This window comes from Uranotaenia lowii, chromosome 2 (assembly GCF_029784155.1).
Source record: "Uranotaenia lowii strain MFRU-FL chromosome 2, ASM2978415v1, whole genome shotgun sequence".
Lineage (NCBI taxonomy): Eukaryota > Metazoa > Arthropoda > Insecta > Diptera > Culicidae > Uranotaenia > Uranotaenia lowii.
The window spans coordinates 355,283,972-355,303,249 of NC_073692.1; the positions used below are offsets into that span (position 1 = coordinate 355,283,972).

General features: G+C 36.8%; 1 protein-coding gene across 1 annotated transcript in view; it reads left to right on the forward strand.

Annotated features, from left to right (window-relative positions):
• Positions 1–1,069: 1,069 nt before the first annotated feature.
• The window catches only part of LOC129750160 (uncharacterized), a 183,309-nt gene continuing 165,100 nt past the window's right edge, over positions 1,070–19,278 (forward strand). Inside the window, exon 1 of the mRNA XM_055745406.1 lies at positions 1,070–2,003. The gene's annotated coding sequence lies outside the window, so the exon portion shown is untranslated. The remainder of the gene's footprint in view (positions 2,004–19,278) is intronic.

Consider the following 19,278-nt stretch of genomic DNA (forward strand, 5'->3'; position numbering starts at 1 on the left):
ATGATGTTATTTTGTTACTAAAAATGTTTATATGATAGTTTGAGATAATTTCATATTTATATAAAAAATATTTGGCATTAGTTATAAACTTATGAAGCAAAGAAATCGAGAATCGTAAAAAGGATTCAAACACGGATTTAAAATAAAAATAATTAAGATTTCAAAATTAAAAAAGTAGCAAATTCATTAAAAAAAAACATTTTAATGATTTTGAAATTGAAATTGAAATTTTGTGCAAATAAATAACAAGTTAAATAGCTAGGTACCACAAGTTTCAAAAATTTTTGGAATGTGTAGCAAAGCACACCGGGTCAGCTAGTATAAAATAAAAACATTGAAAACAAACACAAAAGTGATTAAAAAATTCAGGAAAATAACACAAAATTGATTCAAAACTGGCATAGAAACGAAAGAAGAATTTAAGAAACGGTTGCCATGGACCAATTTTTCTTGGAGGAATTATGTTAATCAAGTTATGTCGTGAGACGAAATGTTAATAAATAAAATGAATAAAACAAAAACGACACAAGAATGGCTAAAAACGACAAAATTATGTCTTCAAATGATGAAATTTATGTTTGAAAAAAAAAGCACCAAAACGAACATAAACATTATTGACGAAATCAACTTGAACCATTCTAGTTTCTTCTTATCACTTTTATGGATATCGCATTCAACATTGCACCCAACTCTGGTTCTCGCCATCAAACGCTCTCAAAACGTGGGTGATATCAGAATCTCCGTCGTATCAACCCACGCGTCTGATTTAGCTAACCAAACAGTTGAAGCGCAACGGCCGCCGAAGATCTGCTCTTGAACTGCTCTCGCTCCCGGTTTCTTTTACTCAATGAATTTTGGAGCTCAAAGCTGTTGGAGCAATGTCTTCTGCAATGCACAGGGGCTCTATCAATAACAGAGAGAGCATAGTCCTTTTATGATATATATTTTTTCTCGCTGTGCTATTACGTTTTAACATTTTCCGACCGATAGCAGCGACCTACGACTATTCGACGAGACGAAAGACCGTGGGAATCCATTTGGTCGGGATCAAAACAGAGCCAAACAAGAGCCAGACGGCTCAGTTTGAGTTTTACCAGCCGTCGGACCAGTCTGGCAGGAACCGAACATAGTCCTTAGTCCGTCATTGAGTCAGTCTTTCGGTACACGTTGAGCCCAGCAGGAGCAGCTCCTTCGAGTGGCCCCGGGAAATCCGCTCCTCTGTTGCCTAACTGCAGGCGTCTGGCTGTGACTTTTCAGAGGAACCAGACTTCTGTTTGCGGAGTGTTGAATTATGTGGTGATAAATTGTTGGCAATTTTGAGCGATTTTATGAGAGCTGCTGGTTAACGGCAACTGGGTGTTTTGATAAGTGGGCTCATCAGGGATTTTAAAGCGGTGAAATATTTTCGGGAAGTTCGATGATTCCGGCAGCAGAAGAGCTAGAAAAAGCGGAAAGATTGTGAGCGACGGCGTCCGGAGCAAAAGAGTTATATGGTTGATGTAAAATCAGCTGGTCCCGGGGACATAAATTTTTCCACACCGCATAAAAAGGAAATCCTGCCCGTTGCTCCTGGTGGATTCCGGGAGGAATTTCTGAACCAACCCAAGTCTGTCGAAGCGGGGGAAAGAACCTTGAGCTGGGTTTTTTTTCTCTGAGCCAGTGCGGGAATAAAATGAAAATGTGTTAAGTAGTGGGTTCCCGAAGGTTCCCCCTGGGAGATCGGGAATAGTGCAGTTTCTATCGGGTCGTGGGATCATTTTGTGAGTGGGTGGTGGGTGCTGTTGCATACATTGAGGAGTTGTGGTGGTGATAAAGACATTAAAGTGTGCCCGGAAGGGGTTTCTAGCATTCTTTCGAGCTCATTCTTGTAAAATAAAGTGAAACTATCTGGGGTAAAGTTTTTAATCTGAGGGTTAAAGATTCCATGAGCTAAGAAAAGTGCATCTTGGAAGTCAAATTTTTCTCTCGATATCACAATATCGTACCAAGGATCAATTTCAAAGGTAAATTATTTGGTTTTCGCTTATCACACGTTTATTTGGTTGTTGTAGCTGTAAATGTTTCAGGTAATGAAAAACAGGGATGGTTTGTAATATTATGCAACATTGATCTTAAATATGATTAATGGCTTTACAACTTTCTCCGTTACCAAGCGAATGCGAAAAGTTTAAAATAATGTTGGCTTTTTTCCTGAAGTAAATCAGAATTTGGTGCCAACCTCTAGTTAAGCAGAAATAAAAAAGATTCAATTTTACTAAGAACAAGGAACGAAAAAACTGAACATATCCATTGGTTTTTAAGAAGATTGACGATCTTGCACGGTGAAAATGTTCCATAGAAGACATTTTTCCTTAATTGGATCACATACAAATGCAACAGATAAAGAATTTTGTGTGTTTGGGTTACAATGAGAAAAATGTCTCATAATACGTTTATCTCATTCTTCCAACGAGATAAGGACATTCATGTAAAAAGGAAAGAGTTTTAATATAATAGTGTAGTGATTTTTCTGTAAACTACACTGGAGAGCATTGAAATGAGAATTTTTTAAATAAATCTTTAAAATGAGGAACACAAATTGAAAATTGAAAAGTCTATCAAATATATACCATCTAAACCATAGAACATTGAAATCTTTAAGATTCTTCGTTACTCAAACATTAAACCTCAATTACTCCAAAATATCACTTAAATGTCCCAAAACCGCCCAAAAACGAGCACAAAAAATAGCACACAAATTATTAATAAAGGATTAATAATTATTAAAAAAAAAAAAAAGGAGGAAAAAGTTGACACAAAAATGAAACATAACAAAAATCGCTCTAGGACAATTTTAAAACATGAATAACAATAGCACAAAATTGGAAAAAATGACTCTAAAATAAAACTGCAACTACACAAAAACGACTCGAAAATTGAACAAAACTTACCAAACTGACACATAAATGGCAGAAAAAATTCCGCTTTTTGTTTAGCGGAACAAAAAAATTAGCAACACAAATATCTTAGTTTAAAAGTCATTCGAAAATATTCCATCTGGTTTATTGAATTTTTAAACTTAAGGAATTTCAATTGTACATTTTTTTAATTTAGCTAGATGACGCAGTCTTTTTTTCAAGATTACTTACATATATTGAAATCATAAAAAGTGATTTTACTGAATATTTTTCAAACTTTTATGATTGTTGAACAATTACTTGAAACGTTTTTTTTTCTGAATTTTAAATAAGTAAAAATAATTTATTTTCTATCTTTATCTGAGTCCTAAATTTAGAGAACAATATAAATATGTGTTATAATAAGGTTGCCAGATGTCCGGTTTTATCCGGGTTTGCCCGGATATTTAATACAAATTCTGGGAAAAGTCCAGTCCGGCTCGGTTGCCTGGATTTCACAGAAAACAGCCCGGATTTATTCACTTTATTTGCCAAAACAAACAGAAAAAAAACCAATTGTGTTGCACTTTTTTCTTTATTTATGCGTCCAAATCAAAATTTTCTGAGCAATTTTTATAAAAATAAAAGAAAGATTTTTAAGAAGCCTTAAATACGATATTGAATAAACTGATAAGTCTTTATGAAAAAAAATTAATTCAAGTTTTTTTTTCTTGATTTTTGTTCAGTAATTCCTAGGTTTTAAACAAATTTGCCCGGATATTGCTCGGTTTTTTGGTCAACAATTTCGAAAACAAATGCCCTGATTTTGCCAAGCTTTAAGTATCGTTACTTGAGAACCTAGCTTTTTTTTAATAGCTCTGTAAAGATGATAAGGGTATTCCTGTTTTTGTGAAAAATTAATGCTATAGGAAGTACGAAACAAATACTAATGAAAATTTATTTAAGAAAATACGTACTTTCGTAGAAAAGAGTAGTGCTCGTTATGCCCTTATCTCCCCTAGGTAAAAACAAGTAAACTGGACATATGCACTTTTTTGGAAAAACTATGGAACTTCAGAATGCTTTTTAAAATAAAAATTATAGTTCAATGACCAATTTTTGCCGAAACTGCGAATAATTTTGACTTCTGAGAAAAAAGTAGTAGAAGTTTGCTTTTTGTCAATCTTCCCCATTCTGCAAAATACGTCAATTTTGACGGAATTTAGTAGAAATTTTGAATCAAATGGGTTCACTGTGTTTCTTATAACATAAGTTAAAGCGTTTTGCAGTCTTCAACCAAGCTATTGAATGATTTAAAATCTTCAATATCAAGTACTCGAAAATATTCTTTATTGGTGTTAGAAAAGATGGTTATCTTGTCTATTCATATTTCTAAAAATTCTTGAATTTTTATTTTTAAGGCGTTGCACAATGGGGAAAAAGTGATTCAACCGCGAAGAAATTCAATATCTTCCCTCCTACATAAACCAAATCTTTGATTCTAGTAAAAATTACCGGAGATTCGATTGGAAATAGTTTCAGACGCCACACGAGCCTACAAACGAATATATAGTCCCTTTTAACCCCTAACATTTTTTAAACAATCCAGAAAAAATCTGGTTTGGTAGGACAAAACATTTTTGAACAAATCCAGACGTATTTTTTGGACTAACAAAAATAAAAAATAAATGAAAAGTTTGTTCACGTACAATGAAAATTGGCCGTTTTGAAAAATTAAAGCTTTTTTCAGCATATTACGATTGGCTCGTTGTAACGAGCGCATGGGCCGTGATAAAACATGTATGTGTGCGCTGAATTGCATTCTTTAGATCATGAGTTCGGCTAATCTTCAATGCAAATCACCACATACCCAACACCATGACTTCGTGTGAACTGTCATGTAATGAATGTGTTTTTTTGTGTATGTGAGAGTCTTATTTGGAGAACGAGACAATCAGTTTCACAACCGTCTAAAATTCATCACATTTTCAGTGTTATGAATCTACGACAGGTATTTCGCAACTGATTGAACATTCTTATTATGTAGTCACTTATAAAAGAAAACACATCTTACCCATCGGCCACTTATGGGATTCGCACCCAAATGTTTTCTTGCCGATACCGGAAATTGAACCCAGTAGGGGAGGAGCGGGCTATATGCGCCTATTAAGCAGAACACTGATTTAATCAAATATCACATCGAATATGTGTACAAAAACTATATACACGTGTGCAGGCATCTGTTTTCTATACATTGGAGTAATTTTTATGTTAAAATTTTCTTCTGTTTCCAAGAAAACGATTTTTTTATAAGTGTTGTCTAAATAGCCGAACCTCAAATCGTGCAGACTAAATGCGCCTATTTATGTTTTGAACAAAGTTTCTGTTTTTTGGGCAATATTTCCGTATAATTTCATTGAAACTGCTAGAAAGTAAAATTTCCGTACGACAAAGCTGAAGGTTTATAAAAATCTATTTATATAATAATTTTATGGAATAAAACAAAAGTTAGGGTTGCCATACTACGGAGGCAGTTCGTCTATAAGAAAAACTTTATCAAATCTGTTTTTAATTCTTCAATTCACTCTTAAGATGTTATTCAGAGCTTAGATTTGAAGGTTCAAAGATAAAACTCATTTATTTATTCTATTTAACCTGTTATTTTAGAATGGAGGCATTTTACAAACATGATGGGGGCATACAAAAACACTCTATTATTCCACTATATAATGATTATTAAACCTGCACAAAAGCTGAAATATGTTTAATTTCTTAAGTTCATTTGAGTAAGATACAAAAACCATCCTAGTTTTTGTTTCAAGCTTCATTATGTATAATTTTTAAAAGTCGAAATGTTACATCAAAATGTATCAAAACCTTGTTTGATTTTTTAAATTTTTTTGAGTTTGTAAATTCATAAAATTCTTTCTTGCCCTATGTTCTAAGCGTATCACCCTCAAAATGCATTGGTCAGATAAGCTGTCTAGTCAGCCATTTCATCAAACAGCCGTAGGGTCATTTAACCCGATAGGCCCATTTCGGAAACCTTTCCCCTACGCCTGGCATACCAAAACCAAACTCGCACCAGCCTATCCCCTACACACAACGAAAAAAATCTGTAAAATCACATCACATGTGATGTAAACAAAAAAAGCATCATACATGCCGGAGTTTTCAGTGCTAGTTGGAAATTACACGCCAGTGAAATGTTGCAACGTGTAAATAAAAAATGGTGTAAAATATGGCAACATGTAAAATAAAAATAATGTAAATTATAAAACCACTGAATATTGGAAGAAAAACTTTCCAATAGGAATCTGTTTTGTTTTATTTATTGGTATTTATGATTCAATAATGGAATTATCTCATGTCATAATAAAAATAAAACCTTTTTGTTATTAATTTAGTTTATTTAATTTGGTGACAATTATTTTTTTAATCTCACAATTTTTAAAATTAGGAGTCACATTCACACTTTTATTTTTTCTTGACGACCGGATCCAAAGTTGAATAACTTGGAGCTGCTTCCAGAACCGCTTCCTGCTTCACGAAGATCTCTGGGAACTTTAATCGCGGGAAAACTGCTTAAAAAAATACTTTTTGGTGCACGACTTTGACTTGACACTTTGTTTAAATTTGTCTGATTCTATTAAATTGAAATTCAATGTCCTCATCACATTCCATGTCGTGTAATTTTAAGAAATTTCTATTTCCATTACATCACATATGATGTAACAAAAACGAAGCATCACATATGATGGGATTTTCAGTGCAAGTTGAATATTCCACGTCTGTAAACTGCAAAAGACGTGTAAAATTTAAAGACATGTAAAATATTAAAGACGTGTAATATTTAATTCGCACTGAAAATTCCGTCGTATGTGATGCTTCTTTTTATTTACATCATGTGTGATGTAAATTTACATCAAATAATCGCGTTCCGTGTCAAGTAATATTTGTGTCATACGAATTCAGTGCTGTTAAGGATTCAACTTTTTTTTTATTTGTAAATTTACATCAATAAATCGAGTTCCACGTCATGTAATGATACAGGTTTTCAATTTCAGTGTTGTTAAGGATTCAGATTTTTTTTCTGTGTAGATCACATCGGCGCTTAGCGCATGGACCGTGATAAAACATACCCATTAAAAGCAAATCTTAGCAAGTTCAGTATGACTTTTAAGCATAAAATCATAGTTTAGATTCTCCTCTATCGACGTGTCGGAAATTATTGTATTATTCATTTTTATCTGCTTAGTGACACCTTATTGAAAGTGTTTTAAAATTTAGATCGAAATAAAGACAAACCTAAATTGTGAAATTTTCACGAAACAGAGGCATTTTAAGGAAAAATTTATACTTGCCATTGCCAATCACGGCATTAAAAATTAATTGGTTGGCTTAAAATGTTACAGATTCTTCAAAACTTGAGTAGCGCGTATTAGCCACGTGGGGCATTATATGAACTTTCCCCCTAAATCTTACATTACTAGGCTGCTATGCTAAATATGGTTGTACTCCATTTCCCCGAAAACCATTGCCCAGAATGATAAATCACCAGAATTTCAATCACCTGAAATCCACTTCCCTAGAATTTTTTTTTCCCAGAATGCGCCATTTACCAGAATTTTTTTTTCCAGAACGAACCATTTCCCAGAAAAAAATTAGCAGAATGAACCATTTCCCAGAAAAATTTTAGCCAGAATTGCCATTTGTCAGAAAATTTAATACATTAATCCAACCTGAAATTCAAAAAATTAAAATAGATTTTTTCCACAAAAATTGGATTCTCATAATACTATTCTTTTGCGACAAAGCCGCAACCAACGAGGATGAAGGGGCCGAGGCGGCACAAAGCCGCCGAAGCTCCCAAATCCGAGGTGGCCGCCGACCCGCCGTCGGAAGCGGCGGGACTAAGACATTGGTCTAGGTCTGTCGGGGCTTCCTAGGTCTGCGTGAAAGCTAGGGGTGATCCCTTAGCCCCGTACGCCACGCGACAGCGTGAAGGACAACACGTCTGTCAAGTTCGAACGCGCAGCGTGAGGAGTCGGATACCAAAACGGTTTTTTAAAGGACCATGGTAAGCATTGAATCAATTAAAGTACCCAAACCATAAACAAAGCATAATATTGGTTCTAAAATAAATTTAGTTGGAAAATTTCAAAGTTGTAGTTCCATTTAAAAAATCATTTTGAAAAAATAAATCATGTGAAATTTACAAGAATTCATTAGAAAAAAAACAAATAAAAATACTAGAGGAAAATATCTGGGGTTTGTGCCATTCTGGGAAATCTTCCATTCTGGAGAAAAAAATTCTGGAAAATTGTCCACTCTGGGAAAAACAAATACTGGTAAATGGTGCCTTCTGGGGATTTTTTTCTGGGAAATGGTTCATTCTGGGGTTTGATTTCGGGTATTTGTCATTCTGGGAAAAAATCATTCTGGGCAATGGTTTTCGGGTAAATGGGATACGATCCTAAATATTTCATCAATTTTTGTCCATGCATTCAAAAGTTATTCACAAAACAAACTGTTGCATTTTAACCCTTCATTTCCTGTTTTTTTTTTATTCTGGAAAAAATCTCAATTGGGCGCAATGATGAGCACATGTAGGGAAAATAATGAAAAAATATTATTTTCACCTATTTCGGGTACTCAACAAAAATATTCATTAGTGCAAATTTGCAGCAACATGAAACGGTTATACGTTTTTGTTTCTAACTCAAGACAATAAGAAATAAATGCTTACTCTTAATTTCTTTTGCACTAATCATAGTTTTAGAGTAAGAACTTCGGAAATCCAGTTTGATGGACACCGTGAGTGTTGAAAGTTTGAGAGTTTAGAAAAAGAAATTATTTCTTAAACCATTTGCTTACTCATGACCATCACACAAACTGGAATAGATAACAAACTTTAACGATACGATTCAAAATGAATCGGAATTCGAGAGAAAAACATGAATTAACGATACAATTACAAACAATGGGCATAAGTGAAACGTTTATAAATTTTCAAGCGCAATCGTGACTTAGTTTTTCTTATTAAAAATCTAAGCTTTTTGCAGAACACACATATTCAAAGTTGAAAAACGAAAGCAAACTTATTCAAAATATTTTAAAAATTTTCATTAGTTTGATTACAAAATTCTGTAAATTCATTTGAAATTTAAAATTAAATGTCAATTAAATTTATCGGCCTTATCGGTATAAGTTGTGTATTTTAGTTACAACATTTCAAGAATATGAAAATGAAAATTCGTTCCATTAGGAACCAATTGATGACATGTCATGGAAATGCTTCGTATCAAATTCTACACGCTCATTTCCAAAATCTATTCAATTCTCCTTAATTTCTATTAGCCTGTAATTTTCATAATCCTAAAATGTGCTTACTTAAAGAACGTAATTTTCACTTATAAGGTCGATAAATTCAATAACCAAATATAATATGAAGATTATAAGATATTAGAATATAAGATTGAAAATGAATCAGTTTTGAGTTAAATCCATCATTGATAACTATAACTGATTAACTAACAAATCTACCAGAAAAAAACTGATTCTGAAACTGTTTATATACATAGATTATTCAAATTAGGAATCATATTTTTAAGATGATAATGATAATCAATGTTCGAAAAAAGTAAAATTCTACAGTTTTCAATAATTTGGAAAGACAAGAATTTCTGACATTACTGAAGCAAGTTTTAAAAAAGACTTTCTTTCGTATAACATATTTTTTCGATGTCTGCAAAACGATTTGATTTTGGTTTTTGTTTTTTAATATCTTATATTGAATTTAGTTAACACTTTTTCTAAATAAGTCCATAATCTATTATTTCAAAGAATTGGTAAAGTAAAGTAAGTAAACAAATAGAAAACTGCAGAGCTAGTTTTCTATGGGTTTTGGAGAAAGTTGATAAATACTTTTATTTTTTTAACTTTTTGTTATATTTTAAAGTTTTTCCAGAAAAGTACAGAATTTCCTTTTTGATTCTTTCCTCTTTTTTAAAGTTTCAGGGTACCAAAAGCTCTTAAATTCTTTGCACCTCTGAAAAATATGATTTTTTTGGCCTTGTGTTATTCATTAAAATCCTTTTGGATGTGGAATTGAAGAACAAGAAACGCAAAATAAAATTAAGGCTGGAATTGGTTTCTTGAAAAATACTAGGATGATTTTGAACAGCATACCAGCGGAGACGAGCCAATTTCCTGACATGTTTGTCACACTTGATTTTGATCATTTCTTGTGATTGAGTCATTTCACTTTTCTATGGTAAATTCATTTCTTGAACTGAATACTTTGCTTGAAATAAATCTCCATTGGGAGGGGGTCAAATCCCTACCCCCCTTGTAACACGTGCGATTTCGCGCGTGCGCATCAAGCTTCTCCAATGATTACTTCCGCTTTCAATGAAACAAGTGGTTTACGCGCCACCTCATATGAGGACCACTCGTCGAGGTAGATTGCCCGGCTAGACCCCCGACCTCAGGGCGGGTTGTCCAAACAAGATCCGAAAAGGGATACGAAAGGTAAAGGAGGATGATGATGCTAGGGAAATGTACCAGCAATTGCACCGTCGTGCCCAAAGAATAGCTGGGACGCAAACCGTTATCCTATCCGCTCAAAAGGTACTCACTTGCGCTTCTCGTCATGGGTGGAACTTACTTTCCCAAGTTTTTCCTTCCCGCGATAGAGGCGTAAGCGAGGGAACTGTTTTCCCGAGCAGTTCACCCGGAGTAAAATAAATTAAGAACAAAAAAGTAAACTCTACAAACTAAGCGGACCGGACACGTGAAATACCTTCTCAGAAAAGACGCAACTGTTCGGGGAAAGCTATGCACAAATTAAATTAACATTAAATTGCGGACGAAATAATTAAGTGCATTTATTTTTAGATGAACGAAAAACTATTTACAGCATGCCTTTTTATTTTTAGTTTACATTGGTAGGGGGTTTCTATTGGTATACATGTGTTGGAGATTGGTATCTATTTTTAGATTACATAATTCTACCTAATTGATTGTTCCTTTTATTGTGCTTTCCCTAGTTGTGCGGTTTTTCGATTTGAGAATGAGCTCAATTGGCGGAGCTTCTCAAATGGGAAACTGTATCGGGTTAAAAGTTTCCAAAACTGTGTGTGGTATTTAGATTTTCTTCATGGGCCCAGAAATTTCATATAGGTAATCAATGCGCATTTAGGTTTTCATATCCGTACTTACGGTACCGTTTTGCTCGATGCCGATAAAGCAGAGCTGGCTTACTCGGTGTCCAAAAATAGACGGTTGGACTGGTGTTGAAGCAGGTAAGGGGTCTTCCTTAAATGATGTCCGACCTTTCTGCGACGCTTCCGGCTACGGTGGGGTAATGATGAATACCGTCGGCCCGGTAGGATGTGGCTTGCTACGGGCTGGTGGAGAACGCTTGGTGGCGTGCGTTTCCCTTCCAACGTGCTACGTCGGGCAAACTTCGAAGCCTCCCGTGGCTGGAAATGCGAGGTTCCGTAGGGATCGCTAAAAGCGTTGCGGTGTTGCTTTCCTATATAAGGAGAATAGTACGGAAGATTCGTACGGCAAACATTAACTCACACACAGTGCACACACAGAATTCGTTAGAATTTTTACCTTTTTTGTTGAAGGTCGACGCACATAGATATGGACACACGCACAACACTACTTCCTAGCTTTTCTAATCTAGCTAAAAGGGAAACGGAACAAGAACAATTAACATCTCAACATCAAAGACACTTCACGTGTTTTTTTACTTTTGCGACTTCGCGATACAAATAAAAAAGAACCTCGCTACGGCCTAAACCACGGTCTGGATCAAAGTGATCAAGATCCGTTCCGTAGATCCTCAGTTGGGTCGCAAGTATGGAAAATCCTTTGACCTTTTTGAGGGGAAATCCGATGACCCACGAATGCGGTCATCGAACTTTCGAACCTTAGTTCGGGTACACCAGCCATGCTCTCGGCATGACATTGGGCAATCTCTTGTGTCTCCCCAAACAAGTCATCTTTCCCTTTCATCCCGGATCCTTCTCGGATCTCTGAGAGTTATCTCGCGCGGCGGCACCCTATCACCATAGTCATGGAAAGCGGATGTTGTATGGAGAAGTTGCATAAAAGCTTGAATGAAAGCTTGCATCGGATCAACATGATAATGGTTCGTTTCATTTGGACGGTACATGTGATGAATCTTTTTATTATATTTTCTTTTATTTACAATAACATTGACGAATTAAATAACTAACAATAATATTTACAAAATGTCGTATTAAACTATCTTTACTCTGTGAAAATATTGTTTGTATTGGAGAAGCAAATAGTAACCATGTTACAATATTCCCTACTAAATGTACGAAAATTTGTTTGAATAAAGTTCAAACAAATTTTCGTAGCTGAAAAATATCTAACGGATTTATCTTGAAAGTATTTTTTCCCAACTTCTGGAAACTTTTTTTTTCCATTGACTGACATTCACTGCAATTATATCGGCTTTTATGTTTTCCGAAAAACATTACATGTGACAAAAAAAAACATAACCAAACATAGGTTTGACGCACTGAAACTACACCAGACACTTTCGTCCGGAAAACATTTCATGTGGACCACAAACACGACAGTGACTCCTCAAAACATATAACATTAGCTCACTGAAATTATATCGGTCTTTCTGTTACCCGAAAAACATCTCATGTGATGAAATATTACTGGTAAATAACCTAAGCGTATTTTTTTTTTACTGACAATCTATCGGTCGATCTGTTACCCGAAAAAAAAAACTTTCCCTGTTACAAGAAAAACATAACAAAACATCGGTTTGCCGCACTGAAACTACACCAGACACTCTTGTCCGGAAAACATTTCATGTGAACAAACAAACACGACAGTAAATCTTTACAATTGCATAACATTCACTCACTGAAATTATATCGGTCTTTCTGTTACCCGAAAAACATTTCATGTGATAACAAAACAGAACACAAAACCGGTTTGTCGTACTGAAACTATACCAGACACTCTGTCCGGAAAACATTTCATGAACCAAACAAACACGACAATAACCGCTCGACGCACTGAAGCTACACTAGTTCTGCTTGACCAGAAAACGCTTCATGTGAACAACGAACGCAAAAATATACTTCATCAATTTTCTTTCTTTCAAAAGAAAACGAGAATAAACCTATTTGTACAAATTAACACTGAACACACCTATCGACAGGGCACTCACTTCTCTGAACGTACCCCACACGAAACAAATCAAAACAAAACGGAGAGAACGTCAAAGTAGTGGAATTTTTTCGTTCGATCACACGGTGTTTGCAGACGACGGGAATTTTCCCCTCCAATGAAGATAAAGAATAAAGATTCCAGCAGGCGAAAACACCGGATCTGGCCATAATTTTCTCTCCAATTGATGGGACGACGGACAGGAAGAAGCGGCCTACCGACTTATTGGAGTTATTTGCCAGGAAAGTACAAGTATTGTGTGATTAGCTTTGTTTTAATGGAACATTTTTTTGGGGCTTGGGTGGGGTACTTTTCTTGTTTCTTTTTAGGTTCAGCGATGCATAACTGATGTTACCGAATGCGGCTAATATGGATGATACAGTCGGATTTTTTAATGGATTGACGAAAGTTTGGATCACCCTATGCAATGGAAGAATCCTTGATGAATTGCTGTTCCAGTTCCGGAATTTATGCTGCGAATCATATTGAGCTTGTGAAATTAACCCCCCTGGATAATGATTAACTCAAACACAATGCCTTGAGCGAATGCACTGGAGAGTTTATTATGAAGAACGATCAAGTTGTTTGATTTGGGTGAATTTAGGATTTCGTCTAATCATTCCCACGGAAAACGGTGTAGCGCTTGAAGCGGTGTAGCAGAGACACCTAAGCCAACTGATGAATGTGCTATCTGCCCTAACTGGAAACTGGAATAATAATAGGAGGACAACAACAACAATAAGAAAACCGTAAGTTTGCACAAAATAAATAACAAAAATTTACTACTAATTTTAAGTTAAGGCTAGAATTACCGCAGGCGATAGGCGCGACTAATCCTAAATTAATGACTAACTATTTACACTATTTACAATGGTGGGATGATTTTCCACCCCCCTTTTTCACCATTTCCTTTTCGGTTTTTTCATGGTTGTACGTTTTTGTTTCTACTACAGTCCAGAGTTCAGTCAGAATTTTCGAGAATTAGATTCCCAGAGGATTCTAAGTTGGCAGTGAAGATGTTTTAAGGTGTTGACTAGGGACTGTGCTCCTTCTTTGATTCATAGGGCTTACTACTTATGTAATAAGAAATCAACGCTTATTGGCTCGCTTTGGATTCGTGCTAGGCACTTACTCTTGGCAGGTCATAGCCAAGCTCCTTCTGCTTCATAAACCCTACTACTAGTGTGCGGAATTCAACACACAATTCCGCTAGGCCTCAAAACTTCTCCCATGCTTCCCCTAAATTCTTCTGACAATCTTATCTCGGTGAATATTGTTCTTATACTTTAGCCTTTGAGTGAGCAGGCTTGAACTGATTTCTTATCGAAACCCAAAAGTGTTCTGAAATTGATTGTCACTCTAATAAGAGATTACATAGCTTGAACAGAATTTAGTTTATTTTGTGTTCTCAGGAATCCGCGCTTTTTAAGATGGTTTCCATAGAATACCCCCATACGTTTTCCCTTTAAATCCTCCAACTCGTAGCAATGACTTCCGACTGTATTTCTAATTACCGCGAGCTCGTATTTCGGAGCAAGTTTCGCACAGAAACCTTTCTCTTTGTTAGATTGTTCGAATGTACGTTTGAGAACCGTTTCTCCTACCTCGTACTTCGGACATTCCGGATTTGAACGAAGGTTGTATGTTTTGCTGTGTCGTTCGTAGGCTTTTGCTAAATTCTGACGAATTTGATTGAACAATTTTGTTTGTTCAATTTCCGTTTGTGCGGGTGGATCGGTGTATGGTAAATCACGCATCCGCTGAAACTCCAGACCATTGCCAACCATTTCTCTGCCGAACACCACGAAGTATGGAGTGAAATTTGTTGAGTCGTGAACTGCATTTCTGATAGCACACGCTATGTCTTGAAGGTCATCTGCCCAAGTTTTGTGATTTTGTTTGATTGTTGCTCTAATAGCCGTTGAAATAACTCTGTTTACTCTTTCCGTATTATTCACCTGAGGGTGATAGGCAGGTGTGAGCCAGTGATTGACGTTGTGTTTCGCTAGCAGCTCTCTGAAAATTTTTGAAATAAACTGCGAACCGTTGTCCGTTAGTATCACCTCCGGTACGCCAAAAAGGTTGAATATTTCGTCCTTTACAAATTGCACTAAGGAACAAGCCTTAGCTTCCCTAAATGGCCGCATCAGAACGAACTTGCTAAACACATCTGTCGCGACCAGTAAGCAAGTGAATCTTCCCTTTCCCGATGCTGGTAGGGGTCCAACGTAATCTAAAGTTACGAACTGCCACGGGTGTTGAGCAAAAGGTTTTTGGTTTCCCATAGGCGGTGTAGCATTGATGTTCGTTGCTTTCGACGTTTGACATTTTAAACATTCTTGGCAAAATTTTTTAACTTGTTTTGCCATTCCTGGCCAACTAAATCGTCGCTTGAGACTCTGAAGAGTTTTATCTAGGCCGAAATGTGCAATTTCGTGTTCAGCTCTTATAATTTCTAGGCGATCGCTTTCTCGAGGATACAACTTCCAAACGAAACGAGGATCTTCCGAGCACTTTATTGATTTTTGAAAATGATAGATTTTCCCGTCGATCACCTTGTGGTCTTTGAATTTTAACGGTTGTTCCTGAATTTGTTCTGCCATTTTCTCATAATCATCGTCCAATGTGGTTAACATATCTACTGATCTTGAAAGGCAATCAGCCGTGATATTTTGGGTTCCTTTGCGGTACTCTAAAATAATGTCGTATGATTGCAATTTTAGAGCCCATCGGAGTAGTTTCGAATTTCCGGACTCGATTCCTATCGAAAATAACCAGAGCAAACTACGTGCATCTGTGATCACTCTAAATCTCGAACCTTCAACGTAATGACGAAAATTTTCAATTGCCAATAAAACCCCAAGGCATTCTTTTTCGACTCCTGAATAGGCTTTTTGAGTGCGGCTTAATTTCTTACTGAAATACGCAACTACTCTTGTTTCTCCTTCAATTTCTTGAACCAAAGCTGCTCCTACGGCGGTATCCGAAGCATCTGATTCGATCGTGAATAATTTTGTGAAGTCCGGGTTTGCAAGCACTGGAGCCGAAGTTAGTACTGATTTAAGTTCTTCGAATGCCAGTTCCGCTTCTTCGGTCCAGATGAATTTCTTTTTAGATTTTTTTAAGAGGTCGGTTATAGGAACAGTTATCCGACTATAATCTCTTATAAACCTCTGATAAAAACCCGCTAATCCCAGTAGTCTCCGGATATCTTTGACCGTTTTAGGCCTGGCGTAATTCAGAATTGGAGAAATTCGTGCACTGTCGATCGCAATTCCTCTATCGTTTAGTAAATATCCCAAATATTTCACCTGTTTTCGAACAAATCTAGACTTTTCGAAGGATATAGTCAGATTTGCATTTTTAAGTCGATCCGCTACGATTTTTAGTAATCTTAAATGATCTTCGATAGTTTTTGTGGCGATTACAATATCGTCCAAGTAGACGAATACATTTGGCATTAGATCAAATCCAATGACCGCATCCATAAGCCGATTCATACAGAATGGAGCTCCAGTTACTCCAAACGGAAGTACTTTAAACCTCCAGAGTCCTCTAGACGTCCGGAACGCAGTAAAATTTCTGGATTCCTCTTTTAAAGGAATCTGGAAATATGCGTCTTTGAGATCAATTATTGAGAAGTATTTAGCGTGTTCCAGTCGCTGAAATATTTCAAGCATATTTCGGATTGGGTACGCGTCTTTTACTGTCATGCTGTTTAGTCTTCGGGAATCTAGACATACTCTAATTTTTCCGTTGGCCTTCCTGACTGGCACTAAAGGATTAGTCCATTCACTGAAACATTGCTCGATCACATCCATATTCCTAAACCGTTCTATTTCTGCGTCGATTTCCTTTTGAATGCTAGGTGAGCATCGATAGATTGGTTGATTTTTTGGTTTGGAGCCCTCTTTCAAAATAATTTCGTGTTCTAGTACGTTTGTCCTGCCAAGTTTTTCCGTGCTCGAAAATTCAAATTGTTTAATTGCTTCTAGTAATGATTCACGTTGTTCAGAGGTCAGATTGTGTTCAATTTCTAAAGTTTCCTCTGTAGGGTTTGGTGGTTCCTCCGGTATGTCGAATGTGGGTACGTCTAATGTTGAATCAGAATCCAATGTCAACTTTGGAAGTTGCCCAATTGGTTCTAGAGTGAATGCGATGTTACCTTCGAACTTTTCAAATTCTCCTACCTGTTCCGGCCCATTCCCTAGATCTGCCATTGGAACTATTCCAAAACTTTTCCAGAAATTGCATCCTAAAATGGGTTTGGAGATCTCAGGGACTACCACTGTTGGTACCACCCTCGTTACATTTTTGTAAGTGAAAGGTATGTTAAGAAATCCTAAGCACTTATACATTGTATTGTCCGCTGTGCATACGCGAAGTTTGGTTGGTTGAAGTTGTAACCCGTATTTTTCTGCTAACTCTAGAGAATTGATGACACTGATTCCGGCTCCGGAATCAAGTAACGCCAGTAGATCAGTATCAAAAACCTTAACCCTCAGATATGGACATTTTTTCGATTCGATGTTTATTTTATAAATTTGGTTCATGGGGTCAAAATTAGGTGGTATTTTGGGAACTATTGTCGTTGTTGGAATGTTGGAGTTCCCACCCGTACATTCCGTTACTGGTTTCCCTGATTCGGCCCGTAAGTCTTGCGCTCCTCAGCTTTACATCTGCTGCAAGATCTTATGGTGCAACCCATTTCCCCGCAACCGTAGCAAAAGATTTTCCGTGGCTCGGAACATTTACGCCAAATGTGTCCCGTCTTCCTACAGTTCCAACACATGAACTGGCCGGTCTCCTGTACTCCTCGCTCACGCGTTGTTATATGTTGTCTGTCGGTTCCGTACCTAGTAGGACGAACCTGATCCCTAGTCTGGATTGCATCAATTTCTTCTTCTCCTTCGCTAGAGAAATCTGAGTCCTTTACCTCGACTTTATGTACTCCTCGATGGTATCGGGTTTCAGTAGACGCTTGAAGCACCGGGTCAACGGCATCGATACCGTGATTCAGCTCGATTAGATGGTCCAGATCCCGAATTTTAACTATAGAAATTTTGTTTCTATAGTGTTGTCTCATGTTGTCGAATATAAGCTCGAATTTGCTGCGTTTTGACATGCGTCGTGGCAACATCTTATTGAGCTTCTCTATCTCGGTGACAAAAGCCATGAAGGATTCCCCGCGTTGCTGCTTCCTGTCCTTCATCCTTTGACGAAGACCTTGATTTTGATTAGGGTTCCCAAACCGGTATAGGATCTGTTCTTCAAACTCTTCGAAATTTTCAAAATCGTCCATATACGTGAAGAACCAATCCGATGCTGGTCCCTCAAGGATCAGATGAATGTCCCGAAGAAGTTCATTTCTTGTTACCCCTTCCCTGACTGCGATCTTTTTTAATTTAAAAAGAAAATCTTCAACTGTGACCGAATTCTTTTCCCCAGAAAATGATACCCTCCAATGTTCTATTCTCCTAATCTGTCGAGAGTAACGGTCGTGCTCGTTTCGATTACCCGAATTCCTCAACGGAGAGTTGTACCCTGGGAATCTGTCATTAGCTGGAGAAATATTTTGCAAACTTATGAATGAACGAGACCCACATGGTTCATTCAGGAACTGTTGACCTCTAGGATACATAACGTCTTGCTCTTCCTGCCCTTGGTGTATGGTTGAACGAGCTCGCGAATCCTTCTGAGTCAGACTTCGATGCCCTGTATTAGTGTAAGGATTAAGTGATTGCCTACCTCGTAGTCTACCCTCTTCTTCTAATTCAGAATCGCTAGAAAAATCCAATGCTTTGTGAGAGCTTGGAAAATCCGATTGACGAGGTTTTCGTGATTCATACCTTTGTGTTGACCTTAGTAAATTTTCCAATTCCTCGACTCTTTTCTTCAATTCATCGTACGATGGTTGAACCTGAGATACTGGTTGCGTTTTGCGAATTGTTCCTGTTTGTCTCGGGGTTTTCAGTAATCCCTCAAAAGGTTCGACCGTTTTACCAGGCGTTCCTGCTGTTTTCACTGGAGAATTTCTAGGCCAACGTTGTGATTCTACCGGCCGAATATCATTACCACTTAACCCGGCTGCCTCATCCTCGTATGAAACCGATGGATTTGGCAACGACGTAAGGCTGGTTAAAGTTTCTTCGATAGTCCTTAATAAGTC